Source organism: Lissotriton helveticus, chromosome 6, assembly GCF_964261635.1.
Source record: "Lissotriton helveticus chromosome 6, aLisHel1.1, whole genome shotgun sequence".
In the NCBI taxonomy this organism is placed as follows: domain Eukaryota; kingdom Metazoa; phylum Chordata; class Amphibia; order Caudata; family Salamandridae; genus Lissotriton; species Lissotriton helveticus.
In genome coordinates this window covers 1,029,559,308-1,029,577,876 of record NC_136067.1, presented here as the reverse complement: position 1 = coordinate 1,029,577,876, position 18,569 = coordinate 1,029,559,308, and the positions used below count along the sequence as shown (strand labels likewise).

At 43.3% G+C, this 18,569-nt stretch overlaps 1 protein-coding gene across 2 annotated transcripts in view; it reads right to left on the bottom strand.

Moving 5' to 3' along the window:
* The window catches only part of KATNA1 (katanin catalytic subunit A1), a 238,991-nt gene extending 231,461 nt beyond the window's left edge, over positions 1-7,530 (bottom strand). Inside the window, exon 1 of one of the 2 annotated variants that reach the window (XM_078648652.1) lies at positions 7,379-7,530. The gene's annotated coding sequence lies outside the window, so the exon portion shown is untranslated. Of the gene's footprint in view, positions 1-7,239 lie in introns of both variants that reach the window. The other variant, XM_078648653.1, reaches the window with a different exon arrangement.
* Positions 7,531-18,569: the final 11,039 nt, after the last annotated feature.

Genomic DNA, 18,569 nt, shown 5'->3' with positions numbered 1-18,569 from the left:
TACCTGATTAGGTTCGGGTCTAGTTCGCGCTATATAAAACTCCCAAAAAAAAAAAAAAGAGAGGAGTTGGTGCTAGAACGTGGTAGAAGCACACAAACTATAAAGCAGCGTGGATCGGGGCGAGCAAGGGCATCATGGAGGGGGCAGGGGAGAAGCATGCAGGGAAGAAGCACACGGGCGACAACAGCACAAGCGGGAACAAAGGCACAATAGGGAGATAGTTGAAAAATACATCTCTCTCATGGAGTGCTTAAACCAAAAAGAACAAGCATTGGCATAGCCAATAGGTCTCGCTTTTGGGATCTTATAAGTATTTAGTTATGCAGCACAATATCCTAGTGCAACAACATCAACTGCTGCATGGCTAAACACCTATAAGGTCCCAAAGGCGAGACCTATTGGCTATGCTAATGCTTGTTGTGATTGCAATCACAAAAGTCCTGGGCCTCTAGTTTAAGAATACTTTTATGTAGGCCCACTGATCTATCTAGGATGATGTAGATGATACCTCGGATAATCACCAAAGGCTTCATTTTTACGTTTTCAATGCTGCTGCTTATTATATCTTCTTCACAATTACTTTTGTCCCCCATTCAAACCCAATTCAGTCTCTGGCATTGAGAGTCTTGTTTATTTTAGCTCCTCACTTACGTTTTGGTGGTCAGCTATATTTTATTTATTTAAAACAAACAGAGAAACTTTAAATAAATATTGTGAAAGTCATTTGTTCGTAAAACAGGTTTACTAGCATCAGAAGGGAAGCGGAAAACTTCCCCAGGCCCCACGTGCTTTAGGCTGTGGGCGCCAGTGGCATGTGTCATTATAAACGCAGGCTTCTTTATGAAACATTCCATGCCCATGCCGCCAAGCCACACTTGCAGCTGATTGGCTGTGGGCACAAGCGTGCATAAGACTCCTCTCCCTCGCTCTACACCTCACTCATCAGTGCCCTCCGCCTCTGGTGAGGAAGGAGCCTGAAAGGCACAGAAGAAAGGTTCTAGAAAGAGGGGTGACTCGAAGAGAGAGACAAAAGGTGTAGAGAGAGGTAGAGGGGCGGGAGGTGGAGAGAGGAAGAGGGTAGTCAAAAACAGGAAGTAAGAGCTGAGAAAACGAGAGAAGAAGGGTAAAGAGATGTTCTGAAGTGCGTTGTATTGGAGAACAGGACAGTGGGTGGGGAGAAGCGGGTAGCTGAGAGGCGATGTACAGGGAAAGTCAAAAGGAGAGATTATTAGAGGTAAAAGGAAACAACCTGGAATAGAAAGGATGAGAGGGAAAGGTAGAGTTAAAAAGAGGCCCGATACAGAGGCATGGCTGTGCTATACACATGGAGGAAAGAGGTGGCGAGGTACATAGAGGATAGAAAGAAAGATGAGGCACACAAATATTTTGTGGGGGAAAAAAATAGATGGGGTAGAGAGGAGAGTGACTTAGAGTGAAAGAGAGGAGGAGGGTGGAGGTGATGTAGGTAAACCGAGAGGAAGAATAAGAAAGGTGTTGGTGAGGTAGGGCTAGAGATGAGCGAGTCATTGAACACTCGAGCCGGGCCCGAGCCTAACTGACTCTTGGCTCTGGCGCAGCTCAAGCCCAAAAGGAGAAGAGCTTTCAGGGGAGGCTGCACGGCTTTGTGACTACAAATGCCGCCCATGTAACATGGGGAGGACGGTCCGAACCTGGCCTCAGCATCCTGTCAATCCGGCACAGCTCCCAGTTACACGGTTAAAAAAAAAATTTTTAAGTGTCAAGTAGTCTGTGGCGAAGCACTCCTATTTCCGTGGGAAAGTTTGTGCTATGTGACATAGCTAACAAGCCTGGGAGTGGTGTGTGCGAGTTCTCTAAAAGGAAAAACAAAAAACATGGCAAAGGTGCAGGCGTGCGCATCCCGCTCTTTTGCAAAGCACATACTAGTGCTTGTGGCGCATGGCTGCGCACTCCAGCAAGCCGTAGGCCGCCACAGGCACGAGTATGTGCTTTGTAAAAAGAGCTGCACGGCGGATAAAGGTCTCCTATGCAGGGCATGCGCACTGCATAGGCGAGACCTGAAAAGTAGGACCTGAAAAAGCAGGCAGTGTAAGGACATAGTGTGCTCACGCAGCAGAGGAGGGACAAACAAACAGAGTAAAGAAAGCCCATACAATTGAGCTAATATGAAGCAGGCAAATGAGAAGGACTATTAAGCCAACCAACGGGAAGGCTCTAAACCAACTATAAGCTAAAAAAATCTCTCAGACTGTCTAGTAGGGGAGAACTCATAACAGTTTTTCTAGCATCTGGATTACTAATCATACAAAGTTAAGATGTTCCATCAAATGACGAAAGGTACTTAAAGAACTCGAAACTGCTTGATAAATACACGTATATCTATATAATATATTTATTGCTAAGACATGATTAATATCACAAAGATATGTATTTTTCTGCATTCACTGCGCACATCCACAAGTAATCCAAAGTGCTCTTCAAACCAGTGTGTGTGTGTGTGAAACAATGATCCATTTGACCCCCCAAGTGTTGTTACTACACTGTGAATGCATGCAGTACTCTGTGCCTGCACATACATTTTTTCTAGCCCTAACCCGACAAACACAAACTAGCAGCCCAATGAAAAGAGCAAAAGATCAAGCCTCAGAAATAAAAGACCCCAGTAGCGCGAATGAATGTAGCTGTCCGGACGAAATGTCACATTGAGGAGAGGCACTACTTCTCCCATGTCCCCATTCGCAACATGTTGTAGGCTGATAAAAAAAAGCTGATGAACAGCCATGTGAGCCAATGTCTAAAGCCCGCCGAACTGCAGGAGGCAGTGGCCAAAAGGGCATGTTCAAAAGCCCTTTGCAATTTAGGTGGGTGTTAGTGTGTGCGGACGAAGTCCTCATTAAAAAGCTATAACAATCTGTAGGCGAGTACTAAAAATAGAAAACTAAAAAACTAAAAAAAAAATCTAAACTGAACCTTAAAATGCAAGGCTATCAACAATACAATCAAACTGGCAACCTTTTTTTTGCCCTTCAAAACAATGCTCAACTACCTGCAACAGAGGTCCTTCAATTTGCCACTGGGGTTGTCACATACTACTCAATCTTAGGTCTCTTGGAATTGTTGTTACAAGCTTCATTGACTGTGTTAAATTAGAATTTGGTTTATAAAGCGTGGCTCTTAGCTAGTAGCCACTTCTGACCAGTTAGCATGTAGGGGGTGGGAGTGTACTTGTCAACTATTACGGATGGGAGAGTATACTTTTAAACAATTAATAAAGGGTCAAAACATGCTTGTCCTTTTCAGTCTTCATTTAGACAGAGAGGATGAGTCGTTCCTATCAGCCCAGAGGGAAAATGGCAAGCAAACAAAATATGCGACCAATAGGCCTAAGAAAGGATGATCGATGTCAGATCCAGTTCTGGGGTGAGGGGGCGGGGTTTGCAGGCTTTCCGAGGTAGCCAATACCTTTCCAGTGCCCATTTACAATTACAAAGACATTCTGTTGGTTTTAGTAAAGTTTCATGTGCACAGACAGCCTCATGTTCTCTGTCAAATTGTATAACTTAATGCCATGGCCTTTTTGAAGTGCTTGGAACAGGTGTGAGCAATTACGTTCATGGCTTAAAACTTGTAAACAAGTTTGAGATTGGTGTGTGAGTAAATTAGTATACCATTAAGTGATACTATTTCTAACACATTATGTGAGTGGCTGTGTGACTATCCAGGAGTGGATGTAGGGGTGAATAATTAGGTGTGGGAGTAGCTGTATCTGTGAATAAGTAGGTGTATCAGTGGCTATACGAGTGAGTGTGTGGGTGTGCAAGTGGCTGTGTAAGCGAGTGGGTGTATGGATGAGTGGCTGTGTGGGGGTGTGAGTGGTTCTGTGAATGATGTAATTTGAGATGTCACTGATCATGTCATGAGTGATGTAATATGTGAGCTCATAAGCAGAGTATTGCTGGAGTGCAAGTTACAGTTAGGTAAGGTAACTAACTGCTAAATTTCACTGGTCTGTGTGTGTAAAATGCAAGCCTTACGATAACATCCCTGTAACCTTTGTTTTTTTCAGTACATTTCTACTGTTTTGTAATGTTATTTTCTAACTAGAACATCCCAGTAACCATTGTTTATTTGGTGAAATGATTTAGTTTTGTTTCTGTTATTTTCCAACTATAACGTGAGGGGAGAGAGCATAAGCCTATTGGCACTGATTATAAGCAATAAAGTGCGCAGTCCTAGAGCCAGCAAAAATGGGTACAGAAAATGCAGGCAAAAACATTCAGAGGAAAACCCTCCCAAGGTTGTAGGGTCCAACAGGCACCATCTAAAAACTTTTTTAAAAGTTACACAGAACCTTACTCTAGATATAAAAATACACAGGGTCCCAGGGCCTTTGCAGCTCATGAGCATGCTCTATTGAATCGACTGCTTGGTGCTGCAACTACTTAAAGTGTTGAACAGCCAGTGTAGAATATCTACAGGGCAACAGGAGCACAAGCCTGACACCCACACAAGTACAACACGCTATCGGTAGCAGTTAAAGCCTCCTTTAAATACATAAAATTGTTAAACCATATGGAACAGCAGTGAGGAGGAGTCGGACAGTAAGGATGTGATGGAGAGGTGACATGGTGAAGCAAAGAAAGGGGAGTGTAATTTGAAGGAGTGTATCGACCATAATGGCAAAACATCAGTGGCTGTTAACACCTTTGCATACATATAATGAGCTTGACGTGATGCACATTAAGACAGGGCACCTCACTGTCAGAGGCAGAATGACAATGGGCTGCTCCGACAGTCACAGCAAGACGTGTGCCCGCCCGCTGGTCCCTCCTGGTGTGACAGAGGCCTCAAGGAGCTGCAGATGGAAAGCCATTAGTACTTGCTTTACGGGGGCCTCTGGAAGAAGAGAGGACAGGAGTGAGTGGTGAGGGCCAGCAAGGAAGCTCTTCAATTACTTTTGCCTCTCTTACCGGCATGGAACAAGCAGAGACAAATTTGCGTAGTCGTTCTGCACAAAGCTCTGCGAAACAGTAAAAAAATCTCTGCGAGCACGCAGCATTGCTTTTTCCGCCCATTCGCAATGCTTTTTCCTGTTCGCAAACGCTGTTTGCGTGCTTGGGGGGGGGGGGGGAATATCTGCGAACAAGCATTATGATAGGGCGAACAAGTAAAATTCCACGAAGCTCCAGAATTTTTGGCAATTCCGCGCGGAACGTGAAATTTACCACCCAGGCCTAGTCTTTGAAACTGGGAAACCAGGTTTAAGTCCCAGCATCAGCTCAACATCCTGTACAAATGACTTCAACTATACAGCCCAAAAACTGACTCTGACCTTCTGTAGAGTATCTGGCATCATGTAAAGCAATCCAATGCCCCTCAGCCAGTTTCATGCTATATAAAACCCCATATATATGAGGAAAATTACACTATTTTTATTTTAGCATTTACACAAGCATCATTCCCTTTATTTAAACATATGCATGATGCTAGCAGCAAGTTAAAAAAAAAACAAAAAAAACACAGATGCACCTTTCACCAGTCTCTGAGCATCGAAAGGCCACTCTTAAGCTCCCAAAAAAAGAAAGTTAAAATCTAAGAAGCCCAGCGTGAGTGTAAAAGGTAGCCTAGATCTGTGGCCCTTCCTGTTATCCAGCGGACACTAGCCAAACCATCAACAGTAATAAAAAAAGAAATTCAACACAAGTTGCTAGTATTTTTCATAATTCTGAGCTTCCAACATATATTTTTGTCCATTGTCAACAGTACTTAATATCCAATTTAAGTACTGGCCCTATAAGCCCTAAAAGACAGTTACTGCAAATGTTTGACAACATTTAGCTCCATGATCCTAACTAAGCAGTGTATTGCGAAAGGTTGCGATCTGCAAATGTGGGCCACTTTTTGGGGGTCCCCGGGCAGAACTGTGGCTCCAATCCGATCCTGAATGGAGAGAAGGCTATGTAGGAAAGAGCGGGTGAGGGAGAGTCAGTGAGGAGTGTGTGTGAGGGGGTGTAGAGAACGAGGCAAAAAGATGGCGAAGAAGAGAGAGGAGGTCGCTGCACAGCGAGAAAATGGCAAGGTGGAGAAAAAAGAAGGGTGCAAGAAAAAGAAGGGTGCAAGAAAAATAAGGGTGAAGGAGAACAGAAGTAGCTGCAACAAGGTGAGTGAAGGAGGAGGCGTCAGAAAAGGTTGGTGTCAGAGAAGCAGAAGTCGACAGGCATGCAGGATAAGCGGACTGTGAGGCAGAAGAGATAAAGCTCATAAGTGCAACCCCCCCCCCCCCCCCAATCATTAAGTAAAACTAGTAAACCATCCAACATGATTAAAGCCAGACATTAGGCGACTCCATGCATCATCATAGCCCTCACAAACTCCGAATCCGTAAGACAGGTCTGCTTGATGCTCATTCTCAGAGAATACTTTATTTCGGTCGACAAACAAAAGCAGCTTAAGATAAGACGCCACATTGGGTTAATAAAAAAACAATTCAGTAAATGGATTTGAACCTGAGCTTTTCCAAAGGGACTAAGCTTTAATAAAAGACTTAATTTTTAGGTGTAAATTAAAAAAAAAAAACGTTCGCACTTCAAAACATAAGTTTTGAGGGTGATGCTCATTCACAAGCTTCCCTGGAGGTATCTGCGTTGTTCAGAGACGAAGACTTGGTGAAATATCATACAGCAGACAGAGTCCTAGTGATGCACCTGCCCGGTTTTATACTTGCATAATCTGCATTTTAATGTCCCTGTCGGTAAAATGATTAGAAAAATCACCTAATGCCAGTATTATACCCTCTTATAAGTACATGACTTAAAAATTAAAGGTTGGAAGAAATCCCTTTAAAATCTATACTATGGCAGCCCGAATGACGCCTGGCAAGAATAATGTGAAAACTGAATACAGGATATTTCATATATAGTAAAGCTGTACTTAAGAAGCGTGTGCTGGTCTTTGCAGTACCATAAAACGCGAACATGTGGGCGGTAGAGAAAACTAAATAAAGAACTCGTATATTGTTAAAACGGAACAAGTTTAGTTACTTAACTGGAGAGTCACTCAGAAGAAACAGAGTGTCTATTTAAACGAAGCTTCTGGCAAAAATGCTTCAAGACTCGATCGTGTGGATTCTTCGTCGGCGCGATCGCTCAGTAATTAGCTCGGTTCCAAACATTTAGTTCCTCCTCTTCCTCACAGAATACACAATGCGCAATCCCTCAATGCGAGTAAAACACAGGTGTGGGATTTCCCCCCTCCCCTCACCTTCGGATGTACTCAATACAGGTGCATCAGCAGTCTTGAAGGAGTACGGCTTAAACTTTCTTAGGCGGCGACTATAGGTCTGTAGATGGAGGAGTACTATGGCCTATCTCACCCGCTTCACAAGCATCTCCTGTCTCACCTGTTTTTAAGGCAGACTCTCTTTTCTCCACTCCTAAACAAATTCACGTAGGCTCCGCCTCCCAGCTGCTAAAACAATGACACCGCCTCCTTTCAGCTGCTACTTCTAAAACTTTCAAATCCCCTCGCGTCACTTCCGGTGAGTCGCGTCACTACTGTCTCAGTTTCCCTTTTTTTTTTTTTTTTTTTGGTCTTCGGTTGTGCCCTGGAACCGGTGTGTTTCTGATTGGTTCACACAAAACTAGCTCTCATTGGCTACAAGTATTATACACGTGTAACAAAGGGAAGACGGCTCCCATTGGCTAAAACATTGACATCGGTAATTGTTGCCCTATAGTCACAAGCTTCAAACTGCCGCGCTTGTTGAAAAACTGAAGCCCTGATATTGCTTTTTTTTAAAAGTCCACCTCGACATGGTTTAGAAGAGATGGGTATATGGAGAGAGGCAAAAAGGACTGCGGTATGGAAAGATGTGGAAAAGGGGCAAAACGGATATTTGTTGGGGACAGGACATAGAAGGGTCTTGCGCTGCATTTTTAGTATTTATTAGTTGTATTTATATAGTGCTTACAACTCCTGATGAGGCGTCGACGTGCTTTTCGGAGTAGCACACTACTCCGGAACCCAAAATGGATTAGTGGGGAGTTGGTATAGGGAACTGAGTGGTGGACATGTGAGTCTGTTAGTTGTTTTTTTCAAAAAGATAATGTTGGGGTGGAAGAGAGCACATGCTGGTAAAATATTGAGTTAACACTATATAAAATCGCAAGAAATAAAACAAATCAGCGTGCACACAAAGAAATCAGTTAAAAATTATTTGAGAAATGCCTAAATTTTTATAGAACGACTTGTTACTTGTTTGATATGTAGCAAAAGCATCTTGATAGATTTTCGCAAATTCTTTTTCACCTTCCAGATTCAGATACATTTTATTGCATATCGTTAATAGAAACCATCACAAGTTCATCCAGTTATCAATGTAAAAATCTGTTATTTAGAAATACATACATAATACAACAGGTTCACTTCATGTCAATATGAGGGGATTTAGCACAACATCCACAGCCTAGGTGTTGTGGTGGTCAGCCTACGAAGAATGCAGTCTTTGCAGGCAGGAAACAGCTGGGATTTATTTTCATTAAGAATAAAAGTAACAGGATCTACGGCACAACCTGAACCGCAGAGGAGGAACGTCAGGCGAATAATCACTGCCTTCCCATCACCAAGTTCCAAAAGGGAATTTGAACGTTAAGGAAAAGGAACACAGTACTTTAAGGGAAATATCCTAATAGGAAATAAAGAAACAACAGAGTAAACCAGTACATGTGATACAAAATTTATTTATTTATTTTTATTTATTTATTTGATTCATATAGCGCACTATAACCCAGAGGTCTCTAGGTCTGAGGATACTACAATAGGCAAACAGTTAAAATATAGATGCAGCGAGATTATTAAAATAATTTAGATGATTCACAACAATTTTAAAAATGATTGTGGGTGCAAATATTGCGAGGTTAATGCAAACTCCATACATGTGTGTCATCCAGTGGAGAAGCGTGGCTCAGTGGTTAGAGGCGGCAGACCCGGAAACTGAGATCGACTGTGGACCAGGGTTCGATTCCCCGCCACGGCGGGTCTCGGGCTCAAAAATTCCACGGACTCGACAATTCTCGCTCTGGTGCCTACTCAACTCATGGGGTCACACTCTGCGACTCTGGGCAATAGCTTGATTAATCTCCACTACGGCCCCTCGCGGCGGGATGCCTGGCTTTCACCTTGTGGACACCCTGCCGGGGTTTCTCACAGGGGAATACCAGGACGGGTTCCCTAAGCAAGCGCCGGGACGCTCACGGGCAGCTGTGCGCTTTACAAGTCCAGCACATTTACATTTACATCCTGGTTTCAACATAATACATGAATTTTACAAAATTACATGAGTTGCTGGTGGTCCCCACTTAGACAATGAATCATAACTTGCCTACACAATCTGATTTGCAGAGTGTTAAAATGCTTTCGTAGGAGCTACGTACGTGCATCCAACAAATTTGGGCAAATACACAATATGTGAATTAATGTTTCCTCTTTGTATATAGATAACTGAAAGGATTGTGTTGACCAAGTGCACTTCCATTGCGGGATTAAATGTTTTGATGGGAGGACACCTATCCTTAGTCTCCTGAATTTTGTGTTAATGTAGTAGGAAGACATGGTACTCAAGCCTGTGGTTTTAAGCAGCCGTAGTTGTTTATAACCATCCATGGATACGTTTTTTTTTTTAGCTAATTGATTCTTCTACTGAAGATACAAGGTAAGTCTGATTGACCTATTTAAAGCTTGCTTAAAAAAAGGATTCTGAAGTCCATAACATGTTAAGCCCTAATGGGTCCAGTGAGGATGAAAAGTAATCATCCCATGGAATGTTTATTTTACCAAAACCAACTTCGTGCCAAATAAGCGAGGCTAGAGAGTTAATGAGCACTTGTTTCAGTTTTTTACAGAATCTAATAAATGTGCCCTGGCGTGACAGCACCTGATTAGCTAGGCTGAATTCCAGGTCTATCTGTGCCTTTGTTGTACTTGGTTGCAGTCTAAAAAGATGCCTAAAAAAATTAGCCTGGATTGTATCTAATAGGTTGCTGTCTGGACCCTGCATTTTTTACTGAGCCATATGTGATTGATGGCATTAATTTGGCCTTGATTGTCTTGCGTGTGGGAATCATCGTTGGACCTGGTAAATTAGATTTGAGTGTTTTATATGGGACTAATAGTGAGTTTGATTTTTGTTTTACACTTTGCAAATGTGGGGTGTACTGAAGTTGCCAATCATAGATGACTCCTAAGTATGGTCGAAGCTAGAAAACTGGGGCATCCCACCGAACCTATTGAAGGCAATAGGATCGCTCTACGAAGACACCTGGGTAAGAGTTAAAACTAGCGCCAGCACAGTGTCCCCAAAAATTAACACAGAGAACGGGCTGAAACAAGGTTGCGTGTTGGCTCCCATTCTCGTCAATCTATACACGGCGGATCTGGGGGATGCCCTAAAAGGAGCTAGCCTAGTAACAGTAAGACTAGGAAACACGAGGCTGCTGGTGCTTCAATTCGCCGATGATACTGCCATAATGGATCACACAAAGGTGGGCCTACAAAGAGCCCTAACTGCATTACATCTCTTTAATAACATACATACAACAATCTGGCAGTAAACCATGGAAAGACCATGGTTGTCATCTTTGGGACCCCCCATCAGAAAAAGATAGCACAATGGCACTTGCAAATCAAGACGGCGGAGTCATACAATTACCTAGGAGTCTGGCTGACGGAACGGGCTAAGGCGCCTGCACATTTGAAACATCAGAGAACCAGGGCTAACAGGGTCATACATCTACTCAAGCAACAAAACCCTCATCTGATCAGCCCGACTGCCGGCCCAATACTGAAAGTTTTGAAAGTGAAACTCCTACCAGCAATCAGCTATGGCCACCAGGCTTTCCCCGGGTCACAGCATGCCTGCCTAAACTCAGTGCAATCTAAAGCTTATAAAACAGTGCTTCAAATTCCAAGGGCACCAAGGAATGCAAGGCTAAAGCTGGAGGTAGGAGTGGCGAGGCCGGACTTGATGTGCCAGGGTGACATCATAAAACTCTATCTCAGGATTTAAGGGCTCCAGCTAACACCTTAAAATATCAATTAAGATCAATCTTCGAAGAGCCATGCACGCCCTGGCACTCCGCCCTTGATAAAGCGATCGAAACACTGAACATAGTGGAAGAAAGCATACTGAGGCTGGAGATCCCTCTGAACACATGAAAAAAAGTCATAAGCAAGTGTCCGAAATCTCATTTGATCTGGACCGTTCAAGCCCACTCTTAGACCCGCTAAATAGATCTTACACAGCGGGCAAAGCCCAGGCTTACCTAAGTGACGCTATCACACCATCAGCCCGAAGCAAAATTCTGTTCATGAGACTAATCACCTTAGGAATCACGGATTTTAACCCTGCGTGGGCGCGAAGAGGGGAAGCCATACATTGTAGACTCTGCCCATACAAGAGGGAATCGTGGCTGCACCTTCTATGCTGTTGCCCCAATCTTATCAAGGAACAAAGGCAACTCTTGCGTCCGATTTGCACCATCAATGGAACAAAATCCTGTAGCAAAGTGTCGGACATGTGTTTTTCCAAGCTTAGCACGATGACCCTAGCCAGACTGGGGAAATGTCACCACATCAGGACTGCCCTAAAATCGTCAAATGAACAAAATAAAACTCTGGAGAAGTACATTACAAAACCAGCGCAAGAGCGTTGAGGTGGCCTTGACCGTGTATTGATGCCTGTCTGCACTTCCGGTACAAAAGGGGGTGGTGATGGACGGAGCATCTGAACCAATCAAACACTCACACCCAGTCAAAAGATCTGGGTTTAATCCATCACCGTTCTTTAGCCCACTCTGCCACCCCAGTTCAGACATGGCTATATGCAAATCAGTCTGACCATGTGCCTCATGGGAACAGTCCAGCCCGAACTGCCAAGCCATTCCTTCCCTGGACCGGAAACAAGCTTCCGAGGACCGGTTTCTGGCATTACAGCCGTCTTCAGCCCGGCTTGCTTGAATCCAGTGGCAAAGTGAGCAAGGGACTCACGTCTGAGCATACCCTGCCACACTTATGGCGGCCAAAGCGGTACAAAAGGGGGTGGTGATGGACGGAGCATCTGAACCAATCAAACACTCACACCCAGTCAAAAGATCTGGGTTTAATCCATCACCGTTCTTTAGCCCACTCTGCCACCCCAGTTCAGACATGGCTATATACAAATCAGTCTGACCCTGTGCCTCATGGGAACAGTCCAGCCCGAACTGCCAAGCCATGCCTTCCCTGGACCGGAAACAAGCTTCCGAGGACCGGTTTCTGGCATTCCCTCCAGGAAAGCACCACTCATTGTTAATGGATCAGAGGCCAATGGGAATGAATCATAGCTCCTTAATGCTACCCATACTACCCATAGAACAACATGGGATCCCGGACTGCCACCAAAGCCACACCTCCATAAACACAAACTCTGGGGAAGATTGACTTTGATGGAATTGGGGAGGGGAGGCAAACTTTTTTTTAAATCAAAATATGTTTTAAACTTCTGTCATAAACAACAGTTTTTAATAATTATCTGTTTTAGCCGTAATATGCTGAGCTACTTTACTGTAATGATTTTAACTAATTGTATAGTCAATAAACTTATACTTATACTCAAAAGACTCCTAAGTATGTATACATCTTCGTCGTATCCAGCTTTTCTGATTTTTATCCTGTGGTGATTACCAAATGCCATGATTTTTTATTTCTTATTATTAATTTCAAATACATTTTTCCTGGTATATTCAGGAAAAGTCGTAATCAAACGTTGCAGACTTATAGTCCTGCTGAGCAGGCAGGACTATCTCACTCACATATTAAAGGCTGTGGAGGGGAGTTAGAGCTAACCGGGGAGAATCCAAGTAAACCTCATTCAGACTGTTGTTGAGATCTACTATGAATACGTTAAATAACAGTGGAGCAAGATCACAGGCCTGTTTGAGACCCTCACTCATCTGGATCCTCTTTGTATTTGTTAGACCATAACCCAGTTTTACTCTTAACCAGGTGTTATAAGAGCTGAATGGCACAGAGTAATGCTAGGGGTTTCCCCAATAGCTTAATTTAGCCTTCTGCGAGACCGTATCAATTTCTGATTTTTGATTTTGAATTGAGGCCTCAATAACAACTCCAAGAGCCATTGCGTTTGTTATGGTGCCAATGCCTTTTTGAAAACCAGTTTGGTTTTGTGGAATCAATAATCTTGCTGAGACCCACTCCTCTAAGTCCTTCATTACAATGCAGGAAAGAACTTGGCCTCTACATGAATAATGCCAATAAGCCAATAGTTGGTTGGATTGTCTCTTACCACTTTCGTAGATAAGATGATGATTAGTACCTCTCCAGGTATCTGGTATGACCTTAGCAAGCAGATATGTATTAAATAATATGCATAGATTAGTTGACCAAAAATTCAGACATGCTTTATATAATGCTCTTGTTAAGGCAATTTGGGCCGGGTGTCTCATCAGACTTGGCTTCTTAAATGATCTGATATGTCTGTATTCTATTATTAGGGGAGCGGTCTGAATTTGGCAACATTTTAGGGTCCTGAGACGCACAGCACTGAATGTTTTATTCATGCTAATTCCAAGATATTTGCAGTACATGCCCTGTGGCCTTTGGAAAAGAAGCAGTCTCCAGACGGTAAGTCGTTGATGGGTAGATTTTTATTGGTAGTAGGCACAAGCGACACCGGAGACATCAGCCTTCAATGCTCATCCCAACCGTCTACTCCCGAATCTCAGACTCAACATTCTTTCCGCACACATTCCACATGCCTCACGCGACACACACCGACTAGCCCACTACCACACACCTACCCACTTCAAAAAACCCACACAACCAAAAGACAACGACTAGAAACAGGGAAAACATTGACCCTACAAGGATCCATAACTTAAAACAAGAAGAAACAAGAAAAACAACAACAATTATCCCAATTTGAAATCAGCAAAACGTGTCGGGATCCTCCTCAACCTGCCACTTCGATGCAGAACATCGCCATCAACACCAGACCAATGAATGGCAGCTTCTTCCAATCCATCATCACCACTGCGCAACTCTACACAATCCTTCCCCAACATGTATCCACTGCACCCCTCCTCAACAGACACCATACCACTAGGGACACTATTCCGTCCATTACAGAAACTCAACTGGCAAAGATTCCCTCTCCTACCATCTTCCAGCTCAACTGCACACCCAACACCTTCCGCACTCTCAAAGGCCCTGACCAAACAGCTTCACTTTTCAAGACACCTCTTGGATTTATCACACGTACCATCTGACCCACATTAATAACAGGCCAACGGTAATTACCACCACGAGAACGAGCAGTGCGCTCCTGTAACTCCTTAACTTTAGATTTAATCTCCTCATCAAGCACACTTCCATTAGACCTCATTCTAGTATTCCTTTTCCTCAACCACCAAGGAACTAACACAGTCGAAAGTTTCCTCCCTCTCAATGCCTCAAAAGGTGTTTTACCTGTCACCGAATGAGGAGTAACAAGATACACCATAAGTCTCTCTTGCAAAGCCTTCCTCCAAGCTAATACTGCACTCAAAGCCAACTGAAGCGCTTCCTTAACCACTCGATTGAAACGTTCCACATGTCCATTCCTCTTAGGATGATATAATGATGACCTTACATGCTTGATACCCATCTCCATTAAAAAGTCTTGGATCTTGTCCGATACCAACTGGGACCCATTATCCGAAACCAAAATCTCTGGTCCACCTTCCCTTGAAAACACATCTTCCAAAAATTCAATGACCACATCCATAGTCACACTACTAACCATCCTTACCACCGGCCACTTAGAGTAATAATCAATCAAAACAATAGCATAACAATCTTTAGCCGATACAGCAGAAAATGGACCCATAAAATCAATAGCAATTTTTTGCCACGTTCCCTCAGGTAACTCCACCATGGTCAAGGGTATACACAAAGGTTTAGCCACCTTATCACTAGCACCACAAATCGTGCAATTCCTGAACCAACGATCTACCATAGAATCAACACCAGGCCACCAAAAACTTTCCTTAATTCTTCTTTTGGTACTTGACATACCACCATGACCCTTGTGATTCTTCTCAATGATACCATTACGCATGCCTAATGGAGGCACAATCTTGTCCCTATCTCAAAATGATACCATTCGACAAACACAGCTCTTCCTTAACCTTCCAAAAAGCAGAACACTCTCCTCGTAAAGAAGATTCCCTCGGCCAACCACCCACAATATACTTCTCAACCTCTCTCAGAACAACATCCTTATCCATTTCATGCAACCATGATTCTTCAGACAATACATTACACGGTACCTCCTCCCCATCATCAATAGTCAATAGTCAAAATATCCTTGAAAGTAAAAGCAACTTCAGACTCGTTTACTCCTTCCACCACATCAGTTGCAACCATTCTAGGCAACCGTGAAAGACCATCAGCAACCAGATTCTCCTTCCCAGGAATATTTTCAATTTCATAACTAAACATTTGCAATTTAGAGGCTAAACGGGCCAACCTAGGAGTCAAATTCCTTCCTCCTTCAGGTCTCAAAATATTCACTAAAGGCTTGTGATCAGTAAAATCTTGAACTTGGGAGAGGGGTTGGCCTAACGGCTAAGGCGCTCGACCTCGGACCTGGGGATCTGGGTTTGAGTCTCGGTAACGACGCCAAAAACCCCCTGTGATTCTGGGCAAATCACTTAATCTCCCCGTGCCTAAAAAAAAAAAAAAAAAATGAAAGTGTGTCCTCATGTAACGTAACTGGTGCTATGTAAAGCGCTCTGATAACTGATTCGGTTCGGTTCTAGTTCGCGCTATATAAAACTCTGCAAAAAAAAAAAAAAACTTACTCCCCCACACATACATCTGAAATTTCTCAGCAGCCCACACAGCTGCAAGTAATTCTTTCTCGATTATGGAATAATTATGTTCAGAGTACAAGAAGCATGTGCCACCACCCATTTCTCATTCTTAGTATTTTTTTTTTTTTGTTAACATTTTTTAATGAAATTTTCTCATAATACGTCCCCCCAAGAGGGGTAAGGCACAAGAGCGTTACACATTTTAACAGAAGCAGAGGGTATCAAAAATCAAGCATAGATGTACATATAGTGATTATTATGCGTCAGGGAGCTGTAGCCTCATGTGACTGAGCTATATCTTCAATGGGAACAAGAACACGGTGAGGGGAGTTACGGGTGTAGTGTACAAGGGCCTACAGGTTCGTATTCCCTGAAATGCGTGTCCGTAGAGGCATAGGTGGGTATCGTTCATTTCTCATTCTTAGTATGTTGCGAAAATACTGCACCAATACCATAGCCAGAAGCATTCACAGACAACACGTACTCGGCTGAAGGCGTGAAGGATTTCAAACAAGGAGTTACAGAAATTTCCATTCACATTTTTCTTGAGTAAAGCCCTAAATGGTTCCACTTTGGATGATTAATTTTCAACGAAACGTGAGTACAATTCGGTGAGGCACAAAAAAGACATTAACTGTTCCTTGTTCTTTGGTTCTAGAGCAGACAAGACCGCCTCAAAATGAAATGACTGATTTTAGGTTGAATACCATCCTTGGGTATTACATGGCCAAGGTACTCAACCTCACATTCACCAAATACACATTCTTCATTCCTAACAGTTAAACCATGTTCCCTAAGAGCCCTCAAAACTGTTTGTAAATACTTTTCATGGGACTCTTTATCCTTGCCAAACATCAAAATGTAATCTTGGAAGACTTTTGCTCCACCAATCCCATGCAAAATTCTTGTCATTTCCCTCTGGAAACCCACTGAAGCACTTAGAATCCAAAGGGCATATGTTGGTACCTAAACATGCCTTCAGGAGTTATAAAAGCTCTGCAATGCTTTGAGTTCTCATCCAATTCAATTTTGTGATACGCACTTGCCAAATCCATTTTAGAAAACCAAGAAGCATCACCAATAGAAGACGTTAACTCTTGTAAGTTAGGAAAAGGAAACGTATCGATCCAAATTGCCTCATTCAAACACCTCACGCATAAATGAAGATCGCCATTGGCCTTAAGGGAAATTATCACTGGAGAAACCCAATCCGAGCTCTCCACTGGCTCAATAATCTCATCTTTACACATTTTTTTTAAAAATGTCTCCCAACTTATCACGATAATTAATAGGAACATTACCTACGTTTTTGTCTTATAGGGCACACACCATCTCGCAAAACAATTTAGTGTTTGAATTTCACCATCTTGCCCACACCATCAGTAAAAACATCAAAATAAATTTTCTTAAGTTCAGAATAATCAGCATGGGCAGGTATTTTCTCATCCTCATTCTCACACTGTACCACAAACACAGGACACTCCAAACTCGCAACAATCTTTAAACCCTAATCCATGATGTGTGGCCAACCCAAAATGGTAGCACCCTTATTTGCAACCTACACCTTTCCCGGACATGACTTATGTCCAAAACTCACGTCCGCTCACACAAAACCGTCTAAAGAGATTTTATGATCAGAATAACTGCCAGGTCTCACATCAGGCTCCAACAAAGGTCTACCTGGCCATAATTTTTAAAATAAATCCTAACCCATGATAGTATACCATGCACAAGAGTCCACCATTGTACACACTTCCACACCATCAATGCACACAGTGCACATGCGCAATTTTTTAACCTTGCCCACCTCATCAACCAATTTATCATGCACACTAGACACTTCTCGAATTACATTCAAATCATCATCATTCACATCATCTTGAATGAAATTAACCTTCTTCCCTGAACTCTTGCACACTACTAAAATGTCCCTTCTTTTTGCAAGTAGTACACACTTTAGTTAATGCTGGGCACCATTTGGAATTAGCGAAATGGCTACTGGAACCACACCTGTAACACAAAAACCCTTGCAATTCATTACATTTTCTGTTTGGAATATTCTCCCCCGTCTTAGTATCACTTTAAATTTTTACCTTAACATCCTTATTCACAACTCTCACTTGGTGAGAACCACTTTTTTCAATCCTCACCTCACTTTTTTCATTCCTCACCTCAGGAATGCACTCATCTGAAACTTCAACGCTCCTGGCAACATCAACAGCAGCTTTCAAAGAAATTCCACCACACAACCATAACGTCTTTAGAATTTTCTTAGACTTAGGGGCCCATTATGATAACGGGCGGATCGCCACCGCCCGTGTGGCGGTGGCGATCCGCCTGCCAAAAACCACCGCCCGCCTCTAATTTGCCCTGCCACATTATCATGGCGGGGGGACCCCGGTGGACGGGAAGACCGTCCGGCAGTTTTCCGCCGGTAGGCAATTCGCCCGATTGCCTAACGGGCGGAAAAGCAGGTTATATGGTGGCGGTGTCTGGTAGACACCGCCATCCATATTACTGTGCAAGCTGGCATGTGCCTTTCCGTGGAGGCAACGCCGCCACGGAAAGGCAGGAGGTTCTTAACATTGGGGGCCCGTAGCGGGCCCCTAGGGATTCTGGGGAGTGGGGGGTGCACATGGGGGGTACCTATGGTACCCCCCAGCACTTCCATGCACAACATGG